Source organism: Antechinus flavipes, chromosome 1 (assembly GCF_016432865.1).
Source record: "Antechinus flavipes isolate AdamAnt ecotype Samford, QLD, Australia chromosome 1, AdamAnt_v2, whole genome shotgun sequence".
NCBI classification, from domain to species: Eukaryota; Metazoa; Chordata; class Mammalia; order Dasyuromorphia; family Dasyuridae; genus Antechinus; species Antechinus flavipes.
In genome coordinates this window covers 625,088,842-625,113,147 of record NC_067398.1, presented here as the reverse complement: position 1 = coordinate 625,113,147, position 24,306 = coordinate 625,088,842, and the positions used below count along the sequence as shown (strand labels likewise).

Sequence of the window (24,306 nt, the reverse complement as noted above, 5' to 3'; positions counted from 1 at the left end):
ACTGAAACAGTTCAAGAACAAAATCCCTTGATAGAATGTAGGCTCCTTGAGAGTAGGGATTGTTATTCTTTCTATTTATATTCCCAGTGCCTAACATAATGCTTAACATATAAGCACATAATAAATTCTTGTTTAATCAAGTAGGTTTCTGAAACCTACTTAATACAGGATGTATACAACTAATCTGTAGCATTTTATAATTAATGCAATGTGAGAAGTAACGTAGAAGTTATATTATTAAACATGAGAATTCTCTTATGATTTAATTGATATATTCATTTGTACAACTTGTGTCAATGTCCTTTTTTGCTCATTTATTTTTAACTTATTGATTTTGAACTTAAATACAAAGACATATACACACCACAACATAAGAGGATTCAATATAAAACCATGAATTTCCCTTTCACAGTGTTTGATTTAAAAAAAAAAAAAAACTTTGTAATAAATGCTACACATTCTTTTCTTTTCTTTTTTTTTTTGATCTGTCAATCATCATTTATTAAGCATTCATTATGAGCCCCAGACACCTGCTAAATTCTAGGACAACAAAGAAGAGCAATAGACAGCCTTGCCCCTCAGGGAGCACAAAAGCTAAAAGAAATAATGATAAGCAAACAAATAGGAATAAACAGGAAATAATTTACAGAGGGAAGGCAACAGAATTAAGAAGAATTGGGGAAAGCTTCCAGTAAAAGATGGACTTTTAGTTGGGGTTAAAGGAGCTTCTATTAGCTGTAGGTGAGGAGAGAAAGCATTCAATGCATGAGGGGACATCCAGAGAAAATGCCTGGGGTGTCTTGTTTGAGGAACAAGAAAGGTGGCCTTAAGGAAGATTATATGGCACAAATTTATAGTCAGCATAATTTTATGATTTTTCTCCAGCAAGGCAAAGGATGAAGGAAGGGATCACAAATTAAGGGTTGGCAAGGCAAGATTGGTGATGTGATCAAGGAGCAATTGATGAAAGAAGATGGAAGCCAAGGAGTGAACTGGTTCATCAAGGGATGATTTTAAACTATCAAGAAAATGAATGGGTAGGCAAGTTTTTAATGTTTAACCTTCAGTTTTTGAGAAGCATTTCTCAGATATCATTCTCCACTATCTGTTTTAAACAAATGAAAGTTAAATCAAAGTGATAGAAAGATCCTCATGGCCTTCCACTCGTGAGTCTGACTGGCTGTCCCACATTCACAAAAATATGCATTTTGGCCTAAAGATGATAAAGCAGGGGGGAAAATGACCAACAAATGACTGTCATATTCAAACAAAGAAGACAGTGGCCAAAATCACTCCAGGAGGAAGAGAGTCTGTTGCATCCAAACCAATCAGCTCCTAACTATGGCCTTCAGAAGCATATAGAATAAAGGTAGTACCAAGGTAGAGAATTTTACTTCTGAGCCAATAGAAGCTAACAGATTCTTCCGTGAGGCTTCTAAGAAGCAGAGAACCATTGTACCTGATATCTCAGAGAGCTCAAAGTTCTCAGCCCAGTTGCTTCCTTCTGCCCAATTGGAGTGTGAAATGTTCCTGAAGACTGCTGGCAGAGGAGGGCTTTCAAGGTGCAAGATTTTCCTTTTCTCCTGCTCAGAATTGCCAAAGCTCCACTTTGTAATCTAAATTTCCAACGGCATCATCTCATTCCTGGTGTGTGGCTCAGGCTTCCATGATGAGCCTCCTTGCTCCAAGTCCAGGATGAGTTGGGAGAATGTCCAGGCTATAAAGTTACAAATCATCAAGCAAGCTGGTTTCTGCATGCTGACTTTATGGACCACCCAAAGGGCTTCCAAGCCCCTCTCTCTCTGCTCCGCTTCCCAATTACCTGGCTATTGTGTGTTTTGCCCAGGGCCAGCATGCACAGGGCTATTCACAGATCTAGGAACTGGAGAAATATCAGGTCATCACCATTACAACGAAGTCTGTTCCACTTGCATTGAAAATGACATGGGGGGTGGAGCCAAGATGGCAGAGCAGGCACACACCACTCTCTAAACTCCTCTCATTACCCTCATAACCAACTATTTAATCCAGTCTCAAAAATGACTCTTCACTTCTTAAATTCATGAAGATTAGAAGTACTACAACTTACCAGCCGAAGTCCATCCAGAAGCTCGCCAGGAAAGGTTTGTCCTGAGGGGCCAGGAACAGACTAGCACAGGTAGGGAGAGACTAGCGTCCTGAGCAGACAGGGGCAGGGGTGATCTCTGTGGGTAGAGAAGTTATAGGGACGACTCTGCTATAGGCTAACTGCTCTGCCTTGATTACAAAGCAGTAAACTGGCAGAGAAATTAATGCCTGAAACAAAGAGTCCTCTAAAAAACGCCAGAACCTAACGAGATCTGGCTGTAACCCCTCAAACCTGGAAGTGACTCAGCCAGACTTTACTGCAGCCCTGTGGCCACATGCTACAGTTCGGGGCTTTTGCGGGGGCAGTTACTAATCTGCACGGCAGGGGGGACACAGCCTGGGCAGCCTCTGATCTGCAGAGTGGGGGGCTCGGCCTGGGGCAATAGAACCTCCCCAGCTGACTGCGCTTCCCAAGCAGACACTTCCGATCCCTGCAAATCGATTCACTGCTCAGCTGCTAATACCCACAGCCCCAGGGCAGGCTTTGGTTTAGGAAGTGAAACTCTCACTGCTCAGCATCTAGCCCCAGGGCAGTCGTTATCTCACACAGCTGGGGTTCTTTGAAGGGCACTTTCCCAGCCCAGCCCTGCAGGCCTGAGTTACTTTCGGGTGGGGAACTCTTTCCCAGAGCACTCCAGTACCTCGCTGCTTTTTGTAGCAGGTTGGCAGGACAGCTACCTGTCCATATACCTTTCACTGTCTGCAGAGGAAGCTGCTAACCTCCTGGCTCTGAAGGCAGACCTTACAGGCGTTAACAAAATGAGTAAAAAAATCAAAAGAATGATTGATAGTTTCTACACAGAAAGAGAACAACTTTTCAACCCTGAAGAGACTAATAGCAGACGGTCTCCAGACAATTGTTGGTCTCCAATACAAAAGGCTCTCCTAGAAGAAACTATTCAAAACCTTAAAAGAGAGCTAGAAGAGAAATGGGGAAAGGAAAGAGAAGCTATGCAAGAGAGTACAGAAAAGGCACATAACTCACTAAAAGAAAAATTTGATAAAGTGGAAAAAGAAAACAACTTCCTGAAATGTGAATTGGAAAAGGTAAAAAACTCCCAAGAAGTGCAGGGAAAGAGAATTTGCGAATTGGAAAAAGAAAATAACTCACTAAAAAAAAAAAAAAAAAAAAAAAAATTGTGAAATGGAAAAAATTTCCATAGAGCAAAACAACTCAATTGGACATATACAAAAAGAAGTAAAAAAAGCTAATGAAGAAAATAACTCACTAAAAATCAGAACTGAACAAATAGAAATGACTGATTCATTGAGACATCAAGAATCAGTCAAGCAAATACAAAAAAAAAATGAAAGATTGGAAAAAAATGTCAAATATTTACTTGGAAAAACAAGAGACCTGGAAAATAGATTTAGGAGAGATAACCTGAGGATCATCAGGCTACCAGAAAATTATGATGAAAAAAAGAGCCTAGATACTATTTTACAGAAAATCATCAAAGAGAACTGCCCAGAAGTAATAGAACCGGAAGGGAAAATAGGCGTTGAAAGAATTCATCGAACACCTTCTGGAAAAGATCCTAAAATATAAACTCCGAGGAATATTGTGGCCAAACTTCAGAATTTTCAGACTAAAGAAAAAATTTTACAAGCAGCCAGGAAAAAACAGTTCAAATACTGAGATGCCACTATAAGGGTCACGCAAGATCTGGCTGCCTCAACATTAAAGGATCGAAGGGTCTGGAATCAGATATTCCGAAAGGCAAAAGAACTTGGAATGCAGCCAAGAATAAACTACCCAGCTAAGCTGAGTATTTTTTTCCACGGAAGAAGATGGACATTTAATGAAATAGAGGAATTCCATCTGTTTTTAAGGAAAAAAACAGACTTAAACAAAAAATTTGATCTCCAACAACAGGAATCAAGAGAAATAGAAAAAGGTAAAAGGAACTCTTGAGAACTGTATTTCTGTTGCGGATATACATAAAAACCATATGTATAATTTGATTTTACTGATATAACATAAAAAAGGGAAGTAGAAATGGAAAGGGGATAGTGTCAGAAAAAGGGAAGAGGGGAGATAAAAAGAGGGAAACTACATGCGACAATGAGGCAAAGGAAACCTATCATATATGAGGGAACTTAGAGAGGGGGAGGAACATTGTGTGAATCCTACTCTCATCAGAGTTGGCTCAAAGAGGAAACAATTGATATATTTGTTTTACACAGATTCTTCTCTCACTTCATTAAAAAGTGGGAGAGGAAAAGGGAGAAGGAAAAAGAGTAATAAGGGAAGGGAACAAGAAAAGGGGAAGGGATTCAAAGGGAGGAGGGAAGGATACTAAAGAGGGAGAGCTGTGCGACGTTAGTGGGACCTATAAGTTTAATACTGGGGAAGAAGGGAAGGAGGGCAAGAAAAAGAAAAGTATAGTCTGGGGATATTAGGATGGCAGGAAATACAGAACTGGTTATTTTAACTGTAAATGTGAATGGGATGAACTCTCCCATAAAGAGGAGGCAGATAGCAGACTGGATCAAAAGTCAGAACCCTACAATCTGTTGTTTACAGGAAACACATTTAAAACAGGGAGATACATACAGAGTAAAAGTAAAAGGCTGGAGCAGAATCTATTATGCTTCAGGTGAAGTCAAAAAAGCGGGGGTAGCCATCCTTATCCCAGATCAAGCTAAAGCAAAGATTGATCTAATTAAAAGAGATAAGGAAGGAAACTATATCTTGCTTAAGGGTACTATAAACAATGAAGCAATATCAGTATTAAACATATATGCACCAAGTGGTATAGCATCTAACTTCCTTAAAGAGAAATTAAGAGAGTTGCGAGAAGAAATAGACAGTAAAACTATAATAGTAGGAGATCTCAATCTTGCACTCTCAGATTTAGATAAATCAAATCACAAAACAAATAAGAAAGAAATTAAAGAGGTAAATAGAATATGAGAAAAATTAGGTATGATAGATCTCTGGAGAAAACTGAATGGTGACAGAAAGGAGTATACTTTCTTCTCAGCAGTTCATGGAACTTACACAAAAATTGACCATATATTAGGACATAAAGACCTCAAAATTAAATGCAGGAAGGCAGAAATAGTAAATGCTTTCTTTTCAGATCATAATGCAATAAAAACTACATTCAACAAAAAGTTAGGTGTAAATAGACCAAAAAGTAATTGGAAACTAAATAATCTCATCTTAAAGAATGATTGTGTGAAACAGCAAATTATAGACACAATTAATAATTTCACTCAAGATAATGACAACGATGAGACATCATATCAAAATTTATGGGATGCAGCCAAAGCAGGAATAAGGAGAAATTTTATATCCTTAGAGGCTTACTTGAATAAAATAGAAAAAGAGAAGATCAATGAATTGGGCCTGGAACTTAAAAAGTTAGAAAAAGACCAAATTTAAAACCCCCAATCAATTACTAAACTTGAAATTCTAAAATTAAAAGGAGAAATTAATAATATAGAAAGTAAAAAACTATTGAACTAATAAATAAAACTGAGTTGGTTTTATGAAAAAACCAATAAAATTGATAAACCTTTGGTAAATCTGATTAGAAAAAGGAGAGAGGGAAATCAAATTGGCAGTCTTAAAAATGAAAAAGGAGAATTTACCACTGAAGAAGAAGAAATTAAAGAAATAATAAGGGATTACTTTGCCCAACTTTATGCCAATAAATTTGATAACCTAAGTGAAATGGATGACTATCTCCAAAAATATAGGCTTCCCAGATTATCAGAGGAGGAAGTAAATTGCTTAAATAGTACCATTTCAGAAAAAGAAATAGAACAAGCTATTAATCAACTCCCTAAAAAAAAATCCCCGGGACCAGATGGATTTACATGTGAATTCTACCAAACATTCAAAGAACAATTAGCCCCAATGCTTTATAAACTATTTGAAAAAATAGGGAATGAAGGAGTCCTACCAAACTCCTTTTATGACACAGACATGGTACTGATACCTAAACCAGGTAGGTTGAAAACAGAGAAAGAAAATTATAGACCAATCTCCCTAATGAATAATTGATGCTAAAATCTTAAATAAGATATTAGCAAAAAGACTACAGAAAATTATCCCCAGGATAATACAGCATGATCAAGTAGGATTTATACCAGAAATGCAGGGCTGGTTCAATATTAGGAAAACTATCAGTATAATTGGCCCCATTAATAATCAAATTAACAAAAAACATATGATCATCTCAATAGATGCAGAAAAAGCATTTGATAAAATCCAACATCCATTCCTATTAAAAACTCTTGAGAGTATAGGAATAAATGGACTTTTCCTTAAAATAATCAGTAGCATCTATTTAAAACCAGCAGTAAACATCATATGTAACGGGGACAAACTGCAACCATTCCCAATAAGATCAGGAGTAAAACAAGCTTGCCCACTATCACTGTTACTATTTAATATTGTATTAGAAATGCTAGCTTTGGCAATAAGAGTTGAGAAAGAGATTAAAGGAATAAGAATAGGCAATGAGGAAACCAAATTATCACTCTTTGTTGATGATATGATGGTATACTTAAAGAACCCCAGAGACTCTACCAAAAAGTTATTAGAAACAATCCACACCTTTAGCAAAGTTGCAAGATATAAAATAAACCCACATAAGTCATCAGCATTCTTATATATCACTAACAAAACCCAACAGTTAGAGTTATAAAAAGAAATTCCATTTAAAGTAACTACTGATTGTATAAAATATTTAGGAATCTATCTGCCAAGGGAAAATCAGAAACTTTATGAGCAAAACTACAAAACACTTTCCACATAAATTAAGTCTGATCTAACCAACTGGAAAAATATTAAATGCTCTTGGATTGGGTGAGCAAATATAATAAAGATGATAATACTACCTAAACTAATCTATTTATTTAGCGCTATACCAATCAGACTCCCCAAAAACTACTTTGATGAACTAGAAAAAATAACAACAAAGTTCATATGGAAAAACAAAAGGTCAAGAATTTCAAGGGAATGAATGAAAAAAAAAATCAAATGAAGGTGGCCTAGATGTACCAGATCTAAAATTATATTATAAAGCAGCAGTTACTAAAACCATCTGGTATTGGCTAAGAAATAGACTAGATGATTAATGGAATAGGTTAGGTTCAAAGGACAAAACAGCCAATAACTTTAATAATATAGTTTTGACAAACCCAAAGACACCAGTTTCTGGGATAAGAATGCATTATTTGACAAAAATTGCTGGGAAAATTGGAAATTAGTATGGCAGAAACTAGGCATTGACCCCCACTTAACATCGTACACCAAGATAAGATCAAAATGGGTTCATGACCTAGGCATAAAGAATGAGATTATAAATAAATTGGAAGAACATAGGATAGTTTACCTCGCAGACCTGTGGAAGAGGGAGGAATTTATAACCAAAGAAGAACTAGAGATCACTATTGACCACAAAACAGAAAATTTTGATTATATCAAATTGAAAAGTTTTTGTACAAACAAAACAAATGCAGACAAGATTAGAAGGGAAACAATAAACTGGGAAAACATTTTTACAGTCAAAAGTTCTGATAAAGGCCTCATTTCCAAAATATATAGAAAATTGACTCTAATTTATAAGAAATCAAACCATTCTCCAATTGATAAATGGTCAAAGGATATGAACAGACAATTCTCAGATGAAGAAATTGAAACTATTTATAGACATATGAAAATATGCTCCAAATCATTATTAATCAGAGAAATGCAAATTAAGACAACTCTGAGATACCACTACACACCTGTCAGATTGGCTAGAATGACAGGGAAAGATAATGTGGAATGTTGGAGGGGATGTGAGAAAACAGGGACACTGATACATTGCTGGTGGAATTGTGAACACATCCAGCCATTCTGGAGAGCAATTTGGAACTATGCTCAAAAAGTTATCAAACTGTGCATACCCTTTGATCCAGCAGTGTTTCTACTGGGCTTATACCCCAAAGAGATACTAAAGAAAGGAAATTGACTTGTATGTGCCAAAATGTTTGTGGCAGCCATTTTGTAGTGGCTAGAAGCTGGAAAGTGAAAGGATGCCCATCAAATGGAGAATGGTTGTGTAAATTGTGATATATGAATGTTATGGAATATTATTGTTCTGTAAGGAATGACCAGCAGGATGAATACAGAGAGGACTGGCAAGACTTACATGAACTGATGCTAAGTGAAATGAGCAGAACCAGGAGATCATTATATACCTCAACAACGATACTGTTTGAGGATATATTCTGATGGAAGTGGATCTCTTCAATAAAGAGAGTTAATTCAGATCAAAGATGGACAGAAGCAGCTACACCCAAAGAAAGAACACTGGGAAATGAATATAAACTGCTTGCATTTTTGTTTTTCTTCCCGGGTTATTTCTACCTTCTGAATTCAATTCTCCCTGGGCAACAAGAAAACTGTTCAGCTCTGCACACATATATTGTATCTAGGATATACTGTAACCTATTCAACATGTAAAGGACTGCTTGCCATCTAGGGGAGGGAGTAGAGGGAGGGAGGGGGAAAATCGGAATAGAAGTGAATGCAAGGGATAATGCTGTAAAAAAAAAATTACCCTGGCATGGGTTATATCAATAAAAAGTTATTAAAAAAAAAAAAGACAATGACATGCTTTACATTATCATTGCCAGCAAAGGCTCAGAAGGCGTTTAGCACCTGCCGTACCAGCTCCTTATGGTCAATGCAGTCAGCCAGAAGGACCACCATGAAAATGAACACTTCCCCCTTCGCTCCACCCAGACAGACAGTCTTCTGACAGAATTCATTCTGAATAGCCAGGTGGAACAGAGTACCCACACAGCTCACCGAGAAGAGCAGATGCGTTAGCTGCTTCCATGAAAACCCCTTAGCCCTTTATCTCTTGACTATCATCTTAGCATGGTCAAGTACATGACCGAAGGGCACTCGATGTCATCATCAAATGTCATGATTCTCAGATCAAAGCAGGACTTGATGATCACCTTGGTTCTGCCATTTTGCTTCTCGATGGCCCAGGTTAAAAGTAGCAGAATGCATTCTATCACCAAGTTCTACAGGCTCTATTCCCGCTGAAACAGACACACCGAATTTGATGGAGCACAGCACATCACTTCGGCCATCCCCTAGAACTTCTTCAATGTGGCCACTAGCAGCTATAGTCCCCGGGGACCCAAGAGATCTAGCTGACTCTCAGTCAAAGCAGGCAGGGCAGTCAGGGGCTTTACCAAGAAGCCTTGGTCTTCTTTCACAGTTCGTTGGCGGGTTGAGAACACAACACAGTACGCTCCCTTCGGTGCAGCCAGGCAGCAGCTGGCAACCTGTCCTGGCACTGCTCACCAAAGCACTGCTTATGGGTCCCTAGCATCAACAGACTTCTGGAGATCACCTAGCGTCTACAAAATTTTATGTTTTAGCCTTTGGTCACCACAAGTACTTGCAAGTCTCATTTTTATAATGTTGGTCAGATCAACGCCTTGAGATTCAAATTGCTGGGTGAGTTCTCTCACAGCTTTCTCAGGGTCTATGTCAAATGCTATGATTTTTTTCTTGTACCTAGTCATCATCAAAGGTCGCCTGGCTGATGCTTTACATTATGTTAGTTTCTTCGATTCCTGTCCCTTTAGGGGACTGATGCAATAGGTCCCCCCTCACCAGCTCTCTTCCTCCCGGCTCCTCACTCAGGGAGCAAGGTCAGCTCAGTCAGCCAGCGTGAGCCTCTGATTCTTGGTAGTCACCATAGCAGCTGACTACACGTTGTTTTCAAAGCTATGCTACTTTTCTATGCTTCCAAGTTTCTTTTGTTCTCTGCTGTTCTTTTTTTTTCCTTTTCTTTTCACCCTCTAGAGAAGACAAAAGTGTGTGTGTGTGTGTGTGTGTGTGTGTGTGTGTAACCATACCATACATAATTTTTATCAATTCTTTCTCTGGATGTGGCCAATAGAGTCTTCCTGATAGGTTCATTGAAATTGATTTGAGTATTTATAATCCAAATGACAGTCATTCAAAGTTGTTCTTAGAACAATATTGTTATTACTCTGTACAAGGTTCTTTTGGTTCTGCTTATTTCACTTTTTATTATTTTATTATTCTAATTTGCTAGCATTAATATTATTCTAGTGGTGCTGTATAATTGCAAGGCATTGAATGCCCACTTTCCAAAGAATTAAAGCTGTGGATCATTCAAAGGGAAATGGAGAGATACAAGGCGAGGAAGATTAAACTGCAACACATAATCATTGTAAATGGGCAGCATTAAAGGTATCATAAGAGATGTAGGACCAGAAAAAAGAAGAAGAAGAAAAAGGAGAAGGAGGAAGAGGAGGAGGAGGAGGAGAAAAAAGAGGAGGAAGAGAAGAAGGAAGAGGAGAAGAAGGAGGAGGAGGAGGAGGAGGAGGAGCAAAAAGAGAGAGGAGAAGGACAATAAGAATAACAGAGGAAGAGGGAGAAGAGATGAGAGATATAGAAAGCATGGACAATTTTCAATCCATACTATCAGAGAGAATTGCCACATCAATATAGTCTTCCAATGTTTTTTATACATTATGGGATACCTAATAAATACTTATTAAATTGAAGCGTTGGATAGTCTCTGTTGGAAGTATGCTAATACATATTTAAGAATCAAATCTACAAAAGGGAGGGGGTGACATATAACATTTTAAAATTTAATCTTTATTATTGTTTCTCCATCACTTAAGTCAAGATAATTAATTTAAAAAATAAATCAGGACCTGATTTTAGCATTGTTGATTTCCAAGATCTAAATGTTCACAATGAAAATTTAACAACCTGCTCCCAGTTCAAATTGCCTCCAGCACATCTCTGATTTCTGCTCTTAAAGGAACTTACAAAGTTGTTAGAGAAGTAGAACTCATACATAAAAAGCTGTGTAACACTTGGTGCTTTGCATTATTGAGTACTCAAAGAATGGTCAGTAATGCTCTAGGGCACGGATTCTTAACTTTTTATGTGGGTTCTGGGCCCCTTTGTCAATCTGGTAAAAACCTATGAGGCCTTTCTCAGAACACTGTTTTTAACTGCATAAAATAAAATATAAAAGACTTAAAAGGAACCCAAGTATCCACAAATGTCTGGCTAAGAATCAGAGAAAAAATTTATAAGAAATCAAGCCATTCTCTGTTGGAATCTTTACAAACTGCTAACTCATTAGAGTTGATAGATTATTCATCTGGTCTTCCGAGGAGATGTTTTGGGCCAGAACTTGAAACAAGGTACTAAATAGAACTAATTGATACAATGCTTGTGTTCACACCAGTACTCATTGGAGTTCACAAGTATGGGAGATTCACAAAGAAAACTTTGTAACTTCATGAATTCACATCTTCATTAGGTGTGCCTCAGAAGGAGTCAACCTTTGGGAGATCATATATAAAGAGGCTCTTAGCTTCGGGTTAGTTACTTCGGGTTAGAGAGAGTTACTTTGGAACATTGACTGGGGTCAGAGAGGAGCACTCTGGGAGGAAGCCCACAAGCCCTCTCTCCAAGGCAAGAGAGATTCATTCCATTTTCCACTTGGCTGGCTGGAGGTTGAAGAAAGCAGAGGCAGAAGCAAAGGACAATCTTCAAGAGCTTTTGGAACCAAGCAAAGAGATAGGCCTCAACTAACTGGGCTATTTTGGAAGGAGAAAATAAATGTTTGCATTTTTACCAGCTGGATGCATTTTGGGTGATTATTACTCTTAACCGAAACTAAGGCTGCCTCCAGAAAACCTCCCCAAGAAACCTGCTTTCTCCCAGAGAGAACCATTATATTTTAAAAGAAGAAAATCACCACAATTCTCCAATTGATAAATAGTAAAGGATATGACAATTTTCAGACGAAGAAATTGAAACTATTTCTAGCCATATGAAAAGATGCTCCAAATCATTATTAATCAGAGAAATGCAAATTAAGACAACTCTAAGATACCATTACACACCTGTCAGATTGGCTAGAATGACAGGGAAAGATAATGTAGAATGCTGGAGGGGATGTGGAAAAACTGGGACACTGATATATTGTTAGTGGAATTGTGAATATATCCAGCCATTCTGGAACGCAATTTGGAACTATGCTCAAAAAGTTATCAAACTGTGCATAACCTTTGAACCAGCAGTGTTACTACTGGGCTTATATCCCAAAGAGATTTTAAAGAAGGGAAAAAGACCTGTATGTGCAAGAATGTTTGTGACAGCCCTCTTTGTAGTGGCCAGAAACTGGAAACTGAATGGATGCCCATCAATTGGAAAATGGCTGAATAAATTGTGGTATATGAATGTTATGGAATATTATTGTTCTGTAAGAAATAACCAGTGGGATAATTTCAGAAAGGCCTGGAGAGACTGATGCTGAGTGAAATGAGCAGGACCAAGAGATCATTATATACTTCAAAAACAATACTATATGATCATCAATTCTGATGAACGTGGCCCTTTTCAGCAATGAGATGAACCAAATCAGTTCCAATAGAGCAGTAATGAATTGAACCAGCTACACCCAGCAAAAGACCTCTGGGAGATGACTATGAACCACTACATAGAATTCCCAATCCCCCTATTTTTGCCCGCCTGCATTTTTTATTTCCTTCACAGGCTAATTGTACACTACTTCAAAGTCCGACTTTATTTGTACAGCAAAATAACAGTTTGGGCATATATACTTATTTTGTATTTAATTTATCCTCTAATATAATTAACATGTATTGGTCATCCTGCCATCTAGGGGAGGGGGTGGGGAGAAGAAGGGGGAAAATTGGACAAAAGGTTTGGCAATTGTCAATGCTGTAAAATTACCCATGCATATAACTTGTGAATAAAAAGCAATAATATATATATATATATATATATATATATATATATATATATACATATTATATATATACATATTATATATATATATAAAAGAATCAGAGAAGAAAAATGATCACTATGGGTCAGAATGATAAAGGAAAGCTTCCTGAAAATAAGATATTGTACTATATTCAAAAGAGTACTGGCTCTAGAATTAGAGAACCTATGTTCAAATCCTTCTTCCAGTGTTTTTAACTTGTGATATTGGGCAAACACTTAACTTTCTTGGATCCCAGTTTACTCACCTATTAAATAAGCAGGTTGAACTAGATTACTTCTGATTCAAGATTTTCAATTATAGACTATGAATGAATGAAATAGGATTCAAGTTATTGCATCACAATGTTGTGACAAGCCAGTGAAATAAATATTATGAATCCTTTTAAATTACATTATGTGGGCAATGTCCAACTCTGCCTATGTATTTGACTGGGTCTCTTCTAGGATGTGAAATTAGAGATGGAAACGATCCAGTCCAGAAACAGTCTCAGGCAATAGTATATAGAAATTCCTGAACAGACATTTGTCAGTTGTGTGACTCTTCATAACTCCATTTGGAGTGTTCTTAGCAGAGATACTGAAATGGTTTGTCGTTTCCTTTTCCAACTTATTTTACAGATGAGAAAACTGAGGCTAAAAGGGTTAAATGACTTGCCCAGGATCACATATCTGGGAGGTATCTGAGGCCAGATTTGAACTCAGGAAGATGAGTCTTCCTGACTTCAGGTCTGGCACTCAAAACACTGAGCCACTTAGCTATCACACAGGGAGGTCTAGTTAGCTTCAAAGATGACTTTTCATCTACATTCCCTGGTTCCCATTTTCATCATAACAGGGTTTTGTTTTGTTTGTTTTTTTTTTCCCCCATCCTGGAAGCTTGTCAAACTTTTAATGTTTTCTAATCACTTGGAACCAACTGCTTATCTTGATGTTGAAGCAATTTGTTTTCTTATTGCATTCAATTAAGAATTTCTTCTTAGTGCTGACTGCCAGCCAACTCCCATGTAGACTATCTACTCCTCAATTGCAATTCATGGACAGGTTAGTCTGTCAAGAAACCATTAAGCTGAAACCTAGGACTAATGATCTTGGACATCTATCTTAAATCAGATTCTGGCTTGTCTCAATAGTCAACATAGTTCCTATTGGCAGCCTCTCTGGTTCCAAATAGAACAACTTCGCTTAAGCCTACCACCAAAACCACATGAGGGATATATTGATAACCTATGCAGCAAAGCTTTAATGACTAATAGAGAAGAAAAAGGATGGAAAGAAAAACAAACAGATAGACAGACAGACAGAAACAGAGATAGAGGCAGGAAGAAAAAGAGACAGAAAAGAGACACAGAGAGGATAAAGAAGAAGAAGAAGAAGGAAGAAGAGGAAGAAGAGGAGGAGGAAAAGGAGGAGGAGGAGGAGGACAATAAAAATAACAGAGGAAGAGGGAGAAGAGATGGGAGAGAAGAGAAAGCATAGGAGATAAGAGACAGTAGAAGAGAGGAAAGAATTTCAGATAGAATGTCAGAGCTATGTGGGACCTTAGAAATAACAGAATAATGAAATTAAATTGGATTAATTAATTATTTATTAAGACAGAAGCATGAAGTTGATCAAAGAGTTTTAGATAAGGAATCAGAACATATGAATAAATAAAAAAGCATGTATTAAGGCATTTAACAGAAGCCAGGCATTGTGCTAAGTGATGGAGATAAAAATACAAACAAATAATATAGTCTATCCTCTCAAGGAGCATACATTCTTATAGGAGAAAGCAAAATTTAGAGTGGAGATAGAATGGGGGCAGCAAAACTTTAGAGTGACTGGCAGATAATGAGAAAGCCTCATTCTAGGGAAAGATAAAGCAAAAGCTTATCAAACAGAGTTCATGGTGCAGTTTCCAGAATCCAGGCTTCAGAGAAGAGAATGAAAAGCACGACTGTAGTACAGATATCATGTGCAAATGACTATAGAAAAAAAAAAAAATCTGGGTTCAAATCCTGACACCATTGTTGCTTATGAATATGCCTAATTTCTTCCCTGTTTTTACCTCATCATTCAATAGAAAGTGCTTCTCTTAATGATCTCTCCAGGCTTATGGCATTTTCTCAATTCTTATTCTTTTAATTTCTCTATAACTACCCTTTTTCAGCTACTTTCTTGTCATTTTCCAATTAACTGACTATTCCTCATTCTTCTTTACTTAATGTTCTTCCAGGTCAGGCCCACTAACCATGGGTGCCCATCAAGGTTCTGTCTTGGTATCTTTTCTTTTCTTCCCCTTACACTACCTTGCTTGGTGATCTTATCAGCTCCCATGGATCCAATGACCCCTCTCTCCTGGAGAGACTTGGGTATATTTATCAGTGTTAGTCTCTTTCCTTCAGTCTTTCAAGTAAACTGCCAAATCCAACTCTGTCCCTCACTGATTTCTGGAGTTCTATCTTATTATGAATCACGTCTAATGAAAGCTTCTTTTAACCTGCCTTCCCATTACATCTCCTCCAGATCTCCAGATAAAGTCTAAACAATGCAGACTATCATTCTCATTTTATAAAGATTCCATCAAAAATTGGAATATCTTATCCACTTATCCACTGCACATCCATATTGGGTTTGCAGTAAACTGGAATCCTCACTTGTTTTTCACAGTAATGTCTTCTACCCACACCCTAACCTGTATAAGCTACCTCCACCCTGATTTTATGAATCCAAATTCAAAACTTTACATTTTTTACTATTTAATTTCATCATATTAGATCTAGTCCCCCATTCCAATCAGCTGGTATATTCTTTAATCTCAAATCTGAAATCCAACATATTAATTCTTCTTTCTAGTTTCTGGTCTCTAACAATGTGACCAACATGCAGTGTCATACACTATTGATAGAAATGTTGAATAGAATAAAGCCAAGGACTGAGCCTTGAAGCACTGCCTAGAAACTTCCTTCCAGGTTATATTTAGCCATTAATCAACATTCATGGAGTCTAATTGTTCAATCAATTCAAACTCTCCTTCTCCCAAACATCTCATCATCCATCTCCTATTTCTCCATTTTGTCCAAAAAGATTTAGTAAATGCCTGATGAAATTCTTTTAAACTCTACCGATATCATTCTCCAATCTGTTTGTCTAATAACCCTGTCTGTCCTGACTTTGTCTTCATAAACCCCTATAACCATTTCTTACCTCTCCAAATGCTAACATGCTATCGCTATAGTCATCCATTATAGCATCTTATCAAGAATTATCATCAAGATGATTCATTTATACTTTAAGGCAACTGCTTTCTTACTCTTTCCTTTTTTTGAAAACTGGGTTGGTTATTTGCCTATCTCCTGTCCAATACAGCTTTTTCAGTCTTCCCTCATATTTTATAGATTAAAAACTTGTAGTATATAAAGATTAAGGAATTTGGTCCAGGTCACAGCTAATTAGTGTCCAAGCTAGATCTCTAACCCAATTCCTTACTCCTCAATGCCAGGGACTTTTCCTTCAAACCATAATACTATTACACTCACTATTCAACTCACCATACTTTCTTCTTCCTCCTCTTCCTCTTCCTTTTCATTCTCCTCCTCCCTCTCTTTCTCCTCCTCCTTCATGTTCTCCTCTTTGACAATCATTTTCCTACCTAAAGAAACCTCTTCCTTGAGGCCCTACTGTTCTAATTGGTGAATGTCTCCCTAGACAACAGTTTTAGGGGAGGCCCCAGAGAACAAACCATAAATTCCTGCAGCTATAGTTTCCTAGCCAATGAAATGAAAGGATTGGATGAACTTGCTTCAGAGATCCTTCTGATCCTTTATATTATATTTTTAAAAGTTTCTTCCAGCTATAAAATTCTAGATTCTAAAGTTTCTCTAACTCTGACATTACATATTCTGGTGAGAAAAGCTCTAGTCTCCCAGTCCCAATTCATATATCTAAGATTCTTTTCCACTTTGACAAACTATATTCTAACATATTGTCCTAAAAAGACTTCCAGCTCAAACATCCTATATTCTAAGGACTCATCATACTCTAACATAGTAGAGTTCTAATATGATACAGTGTAAAGAACACTGAGTCTAGATCTAGAGGACCAGGGTTCAGATGCTGACTCCAATGCTTATTACCTCTCTGATCAAGTTCACTTAAGCTACTGGCCTCAGTTTCCTTATTCATAAAGTGAGAATATTAAACTATTTGACTTCTAAAATCTCTTTCCAATTATAAATTTATGATCTTGTATTTTAAAGTTAATAGAATTCTATTGTCTAAGCTCCTTACTAATTCTGCTGAACTTAAGTCCTAATATTTTAAGTTCAAAGGTTCCTCACATTCTACATTCTATAGTCCTACTCAGCTTCCATAGTCTATGTTCTACAGTCCCACTCAGTTCTAATATTCTGTGCTCTAAAGTCCTGCTAACATTCTATGTTCTATAGTCTCACTAATTCTAAAATTCTATGTTCTAAAGTCCTGATAACAATCTAAGTTCTACAGTCCTACTAAATTCTAACATTCTGTGTTTTACAATCTCACCCAGTTCCAACATTCTTTGTTCCAAAATCTTTCCCAGTTATGATATTCTGTATTTCAACTTCTTTATTTATAAGCCTGACAATGGAAAGGTGAACTAGAACCCTATCTCCCTTTCACTTTTACCTTCTACATTCTTCAATCTCTCTCCGATTGTAGGAGTATAAAATAAAGTAAACGTGCTTTGTCTAAAGAATTTCTGTCCCATAGATGAATTCCAAGCAAAAGAACCCAGCTGATGCTAGTGGAAGCTTAGTCTTCACTAGGAGTCCAGATTTTGGAAGGAAATAGTCATTGCAAAGATGAAATGACCTTGTTTCCCACTTCATTGTTTGAAATAGCAGTTTGGCTAAGCACCATAATGAAATGACCGACCAATAACCTTGAGAAACAGATGATTCGGCCAGGAGCCAGAATGAGTTTTCACAGACTGTTTGACTTACACGTTGAAAAGAGGAATATTTGAAATGAAAAGCAAAAACGAAAGATTGCAGTGTTTGCTGACCTGGGAGATTACTTAGCCTAGGCTCACTTGGTGTTTGTTACACACACAATCATATAGGAACCAAATCCAATGTACATTATTGAAATTCAGAATCAAAGAATCTCAGAACTAGAAGGAAACCCAGAAGTCACCTAGCCCAATGCCCTATTACTTTCCAAATCAAATATAAGCTCCAATTTGGCCCCTTCCCATTCCTCCAGCCCAGCTACACTAACTCATCTCCCAGTTCCAAACCATGTCATTTCTCTCCTTATCTCTGCCTCTCAGAATTTCTAAATTCTTTGAAGACTCAGCTCAAAGACTACATTCTGAAGGAGGCCTTTCCTTATCCCCTTAGCTTCCAATGCCATACCCCCAAGATTACATAGATAGATAGATTGATAAAGATATAAATATATTCTCCTCCATTATTATAATTAATAAGTATTAGTGATCATTAATAATAATTTATGTTACCATTTAAATAGGTACTTTAAGGTTTGCAAAATACTTAACAAATATTGATCCTCATAACAATCCTGGGAGGTAGATACTATTATGTTCTCCACTTTACAAATGAAGAAACTAGGGTAACTAGAATATAAATGGTTTATCCAAGGTCACACAGTAGTAAAGTATCTGAGATGAGATTCAAATTCAGATTCTCCTGATTCCAAGTCTGGAACTCTATCCACTACGTCACCTACTAAAATGCCTACTAAAATGTAAGTTTCTTGAAAGCAGGGACTGTTTTTGCTTTAATAAACACAATAAATCCTTATTGAATGATTGAATTCCTTATCCATTACCTCCAACCTTCATTTGAACAACTCCAGTGATGGGGAGCTCACTATTTCTTCTGGCAGTCCACTTTATTTGGAAGGAATAAGAAGTTCATCAATTCAATAAGTGGTGGGGAAAACCCACATTGGTTGGTGGTACAATTTAGATTCTCTATTCAGGATTCAGAGGCAGTAGCAATTATATCTGAAAGAAATTTGGGGATGGAGTTGACAAGGAAGAAAAATCAATGAACTCCCTTCTACAGAAGAATTCCTTCCATTTGGGAAAACTTCATTTAGTTCTGGGTAAGTATAAATGGACAGATGTTGATTCTGAAATGTCACAACATTCCAAGCTCTGCCAGCTGTTTATAATAAGTTGAAATGGTGCAGCTCACATTGTATAATGCTCCCCACCTCCTCTAACTGCAGGCTAATATTCAGCTCTGCAGAAATAAATACTGCCATCATCAAGATAAAATCTTCTTTGAAGAGGAAATTTTGAAAGGAAATAGTTGGCAATGAATGTTTCTGTCTTTTTTTGCCTGCAACCTAAAAGCAAATACTGTTATGTTTCAGGAGAAAAGGGCTTTCAAATTGAAGTTCTCTTTCCTCCTTTCAACTCTTTCAGAGTTGATTCCCTTGCCTAAAACACAGGCTGCCTTGGTCCAGACAGCAATGAATGGAATCAATAGTTCACCTGCCAGAGACCATGCTCTTCAAGACCATGTCCTTGAACACTGCCAGAGGCCATGTCCTTGGTCGCAGGAGACAAAGAGCTAAGAAGAGCAGCAAACACCCTAAATTCCTGAGATTAGATAATGTGTGTCGGTCATCTCCGCCCAAAATCTACATAACAGTATACTCTAGGATTTCCGCCACACCTATGGTCCGACATTCTCCTCATTGTAACCCCCCACTCAGAAATCCTATTTAATTAAACTCTCTTCATTCATTAAACAGAGACATTCACCATCTTAAAGCTTGAGTTGCCTCTCTGTCTCTCCGATTCCATTCCAAAGCACGTGGTGCTTTACAGACTGATTGTCTTACAGAGCCTTTGCTCCCCCTCGGCCCTGGTTCCCTTCGATGACCCACTGTTGATGTCCTGCCGGACAGGACAACTGGCGCCCAACGTGGGCCTCTAAGTGGACCTCGGCCCGACATCGCCCCCGAGCATTCCGGGAGAGAATTCACGGTCTCTACGGAACCCCATAAGGGTAGAGGTAAGTTTTAGCGATTGTCGGTAATATGGAATCGTATTTATCTAAAGAACAAATATTCTTTAAAGATCTTAAAGGAAATCTTAAGGAAAGAGGCATAAAAGTAAAAAAGAAGGACCTTATAAAATTCTTTATATACATAGTTAAGGTCTGTCCTTGGTTTATTGTAAATGGCCCTGAAATACACCCCGGGAAATGGCAGAAGGTTGGCCGAGACCTAAAACGAGAAGGGCCAAACGTTGTAAATGTTTTCCCCCTCTGGGCATTAATTAATGAAGTCATTGAAGGAGCCTCTAACAACGGCAAGGTTCGGCAATTACCCCCGGGTCCTCAGATAACTTGGGAAGACGCTGAGGGAAATAAAGGCACTGTCCGCCCTTACATAGTTCCTAATCTACCTATTAACCTATGGGGAAGAGATATTCTCTCACAAATGGGTATTATTATGTACAGCCCCAATTTTGTAGTCACAAGACAAATGCTAAGCCAGGGTTTTCTCCCTCAACTAGGATTAGGGAAAAATAACCAAGGTATCAATCAGCCTTTACAAGTACAGCCGTACCCTGGCCGTGCTGGCCTTGGTTTTCAGAACCATTTTTTATAAGGGCCACTGGTCCGCCCAGCCTGCAGGCGGACAAAATCAAAACACTCCAGTCTGGTTTGACCAGTGGCCCCTTTCCAAAGAAAATATGTTGCACAGTCCATAGATCTTTTTCGCTTGAAATACCCCAAACCTGCCACTAGACCTTAACCCTAATTTCATTTAGGTACCCCAAAGCTAGACCTCAACATTTGCTTCCCTGACGAAACAAACACCGGAAGCTAGATAATTTGGCGATCAAACTGGACCCCGACCTTTTCGGGGCACACTCAGAACCAATCTGGGTTTTGAGCTGTTCAAGCAGTATTCTTCCGGGAAGAATCTGTGTTCTTTCTTTGGTCTCACTCTATCTCTAAAGGTGGTGGGGAGAATATCTGTGTTCCGTCTCACCCTACTTCCATTTCAGGTGAAAAGGCTTCTCTAAAGTCTTTTCCTGGAGCAGATGCTTTGCTTGAAGAAACTCCCACTGACCAAATCCTTTAGAAAGAGAAAGGCCCTTCCTTTGCATCTCAATGCATTTCTAATCTTTTTTTCCTGTCACCAGATAGTCCTGCTCTCCAGCAGGAACTGTTGAGACACGAGAGGAAGTGTCTCTTTAACACCACCCCAGACCAAAGAGTGGTCATGTGGCCGTTCTGGGGACCTTACCCTTCTTGGGGGTCCCAGGCCAGCGCTCTCTTTGCTCTGTTCTGGGGAGATAGCCGGAGAAACGTAAGAGGAGCTGTGTTTGAGCCCTTCTCCCACGCCACTGTTAAGTGCAATGGAGTCTCTAATGGTCAGGCTGTAGCCACGAGGAGAAAGGTCACTGAATTGGAGTGAGTTTAGAGAATGTCTCTGCCCACGGCAGCTACTCCCTGGACAGGGGTAAGCAGTCTTCCCTTCAGGTTTTGCTCTCCCAGTAAGATCTGGGGACTTAGATGAGCTGCCCCGCCTTCAAGTTCCAGCGTGGAATCGCCAGAGGAGCCCTCGCCATTCAAGACGCATTGTGCTGGGTAAGATGGCATCTCTTCCTCCCCAACCCTCGTTCTGGCCTTTCCTCCCCCTTCTTCCAGGGAGTGGGGAGTGTAGAACTCGAGGCCTGGTTCGGACCTCTCCCATGTGGCTTGGCAACCTGTCGTTTAAATACTTCTATCCTGCCCCCTCCTTGGGGTTACTGTACAGTGGGGAGATTGGGGACTCAATCTAAATCTTCTCAAATCTCCGGAAAGGTTGTCACCAACTTTTAAAATAGAAATTTGCTAGCAATTTGGACAAGTGGGCCGTGCCCCTTCCAGACCTTTACCTGGCTCTTAAAGCCGCAGCTTCTAGCCCTCGGGACGTGTGCTCGTCCTATACATTTAAACGGGACTCAGTTTCCCTGATTTGGTCATCTTGTGTTAATTGTAGAAGCCTCAGAATTACGCTTTCGCATACTCACAAGGCTGTCTACAAAGACGGGATTTTAAACTGCTCTTGGGTTTTTTTTCTTAGCCTCAGGGCACTACTTAAAACTTTTTTAGCTGCTTGTGGAGAGATAACCTAGGTAAACCAGGCTAGGTCTGTTTGTCTCACACTTTCCTACCTAACCCTACAGGTGGGAACTCTTTTGCTCCTACTTTTCTTAGTCCTAAGACCTTTTGCTCTTAGTACACTCGGTTCTGGTTCTATTCTTTTCTGGATTGGCGTTCTATGTCCCTGCCAACAAAGGATTTTTTCCTGGGCTCCAACCCTGGCCAGGTTGCAGCTTCAAGAAAGACCTTTGGAATGATGGCTGGGGAATAAAATTTTAGGTCAAGGCAAATTAAATTCTTTAGAAGATGGCTTTTTATTTCCTTTCTCTCCTCATTCCTTGACTGCAGCAAGAAATGAGTAAATGAGAGAAACTGAAGCCATTTAAGAATTCGGTGAATACCCTTAGGAAAGAAGTCTGCCTTTCCTGTGTGCTTTTCTATGTTCTCTAGACTTGTTCCCTGTTTTCCCTCCTCCATTCTTTGAGAAGTTACTGAGGGACTAAGATGGGATAGTTTACCTTCCTACTTAGATGGTGTGTTTTCTAGAGGTATTGGGTAATTTGTAACTGAGTTATGCCTTAAAATTTGTCATCTCTGTTGGGCAATAAGTTATATGAAGTTTGGTTCAGTTACTTGTGAACTTCAAGATCTGTGTAATGTTAAATTTAAAACTATCTACTTAGATAAGAAAAATAGCTGTATAAGCTGTAAACCCTTTACTGTGATACTTGAACTAGATTTTATCTGAAGTCCTTGATTAATGATAACTGATGTAGAAGATAAAATCCTTTGGGACTGCAGCTAATATTTACTGGGAGTTTTGAGTTCAGGTGTGATTGCATAGACCAGAAGTAGAACTGCCTTAAATAAGAATTTTAATTTGTGGCCACACTATGATTGTTGCTAAGCTTTTTTCCTGGGGCTAGAGTTTCTTTATCTAAAGGTTTACTTCGCCCAAGTACTTGGGGCCACTCCCACCTTGCCTTTTGAGAAAGATGACCGGCCTTTTACACTGTATGTTGATGGAAGGCAGGGCTAGGCCCCTGACTTGCGGCTCAAATGCCCGGGCTAATTTGAGCTCGCTGGGAAACTCTTGCAGTCTTGGGGGACTCTGTGAGGCCCTGAGTCTTAAACTCTAGGTCTCTGGACAGGTAGGCTTGGCTAGGCCTTCTAGGGTGACTGGAGTCAATTGGCGACAATTGGCGTGTTTGGGTGTTTTTAGAATTTAGATTCCGTCCAAATTCAATGGGTGTGGTCCAGTCCCAGCCAGCCCTCGCGGAGAGAAATGAGAAAAATGATCAGAGAATATCGGTAGATAGTCCCTTGGGAAACAAATTAAGTAATTGGAACAAACTGCCAAAATATAAAGGAAAAAGCAAGAAAATGATGATAAGGTATTGCTGCTTTGTCTGGGGTGACAAGACATTGGTGGAGGCACTATTTGGCCTAAATTTGGCTCCCTTGAAGATTGGGTGTGCCAAATACTGAATTTGTGTGTTAATAACAAAGAACCTGTTAATCCAGAGGAGGTTCTATATGCAGGACTATGGCTTTCCGGGGCTTCTATAATGTTGAGTAAGAGTCCAAGTGTAAAGGACACGAAGGAGGAAACTTTAAAGACGCAGCAATGGGACCCATTGTTATCTCTCCCTCCTCCATACTTATCCCCACCCCAAGAAGAAGCCATGGTTTTAGGAAAGGGAAGGTGAGGACTTAATCCCATCAGCTCCTTCGGGGCCCCTCAGGGTACGGGAGGATTTAATTCGATTGACCCCACCTGGACTCCAAAAAGAGTCATTCTCCTCTTTAAGGAAGGAATTAGATCAAATTCAAAGAGATATCCGAAATTATCCTTTGCCGGGAACTAAAACCCCAAGTCCTAAATTATATCCCTTAAGAGAGGTTCCTTCGGCCCAGGGAGGTATAGGATTTGTGAACGCTCCCCTGAGCACCACAGAAGTCAGGGCCTTTAAGAAGGAAATGAGGTCCTTGATAGAAGACCCCACTGGGCTAACAGAACAGTTTGATCAATTCATTGGAATTTGTCTCCTAGGACCTAACATGCTTCCTCCCAAACAGCTTGAAGGCGTTTGCAACCACACCATACCTGTCAACCTGATGTGGCAATATGTGGCCGCTCCTGACAGCTCGTATTTTGCCTGCTCTGCTGGCCTTACTACATTTCTGGATGCCCGATCTTTTATCAAAAAACGCGATTACTGCGTTTCTGTCTTTCTCTTC

General features: G+C 38.8%; 1 pseudogene; it reads right to left on the bottom strand.

The window, feature by feature from the left end:
• Positions 1–1,587: 1,587 nt before the first annotated feature.
• LOC127547760 (armadillo repeat-containing protein 6-like) lies at positions 1,588–9,706 on the bottom strand (annotated as a pseudogene).
• Positions 9,707–24,306: the final 14,600 nt, after the last annotated feature.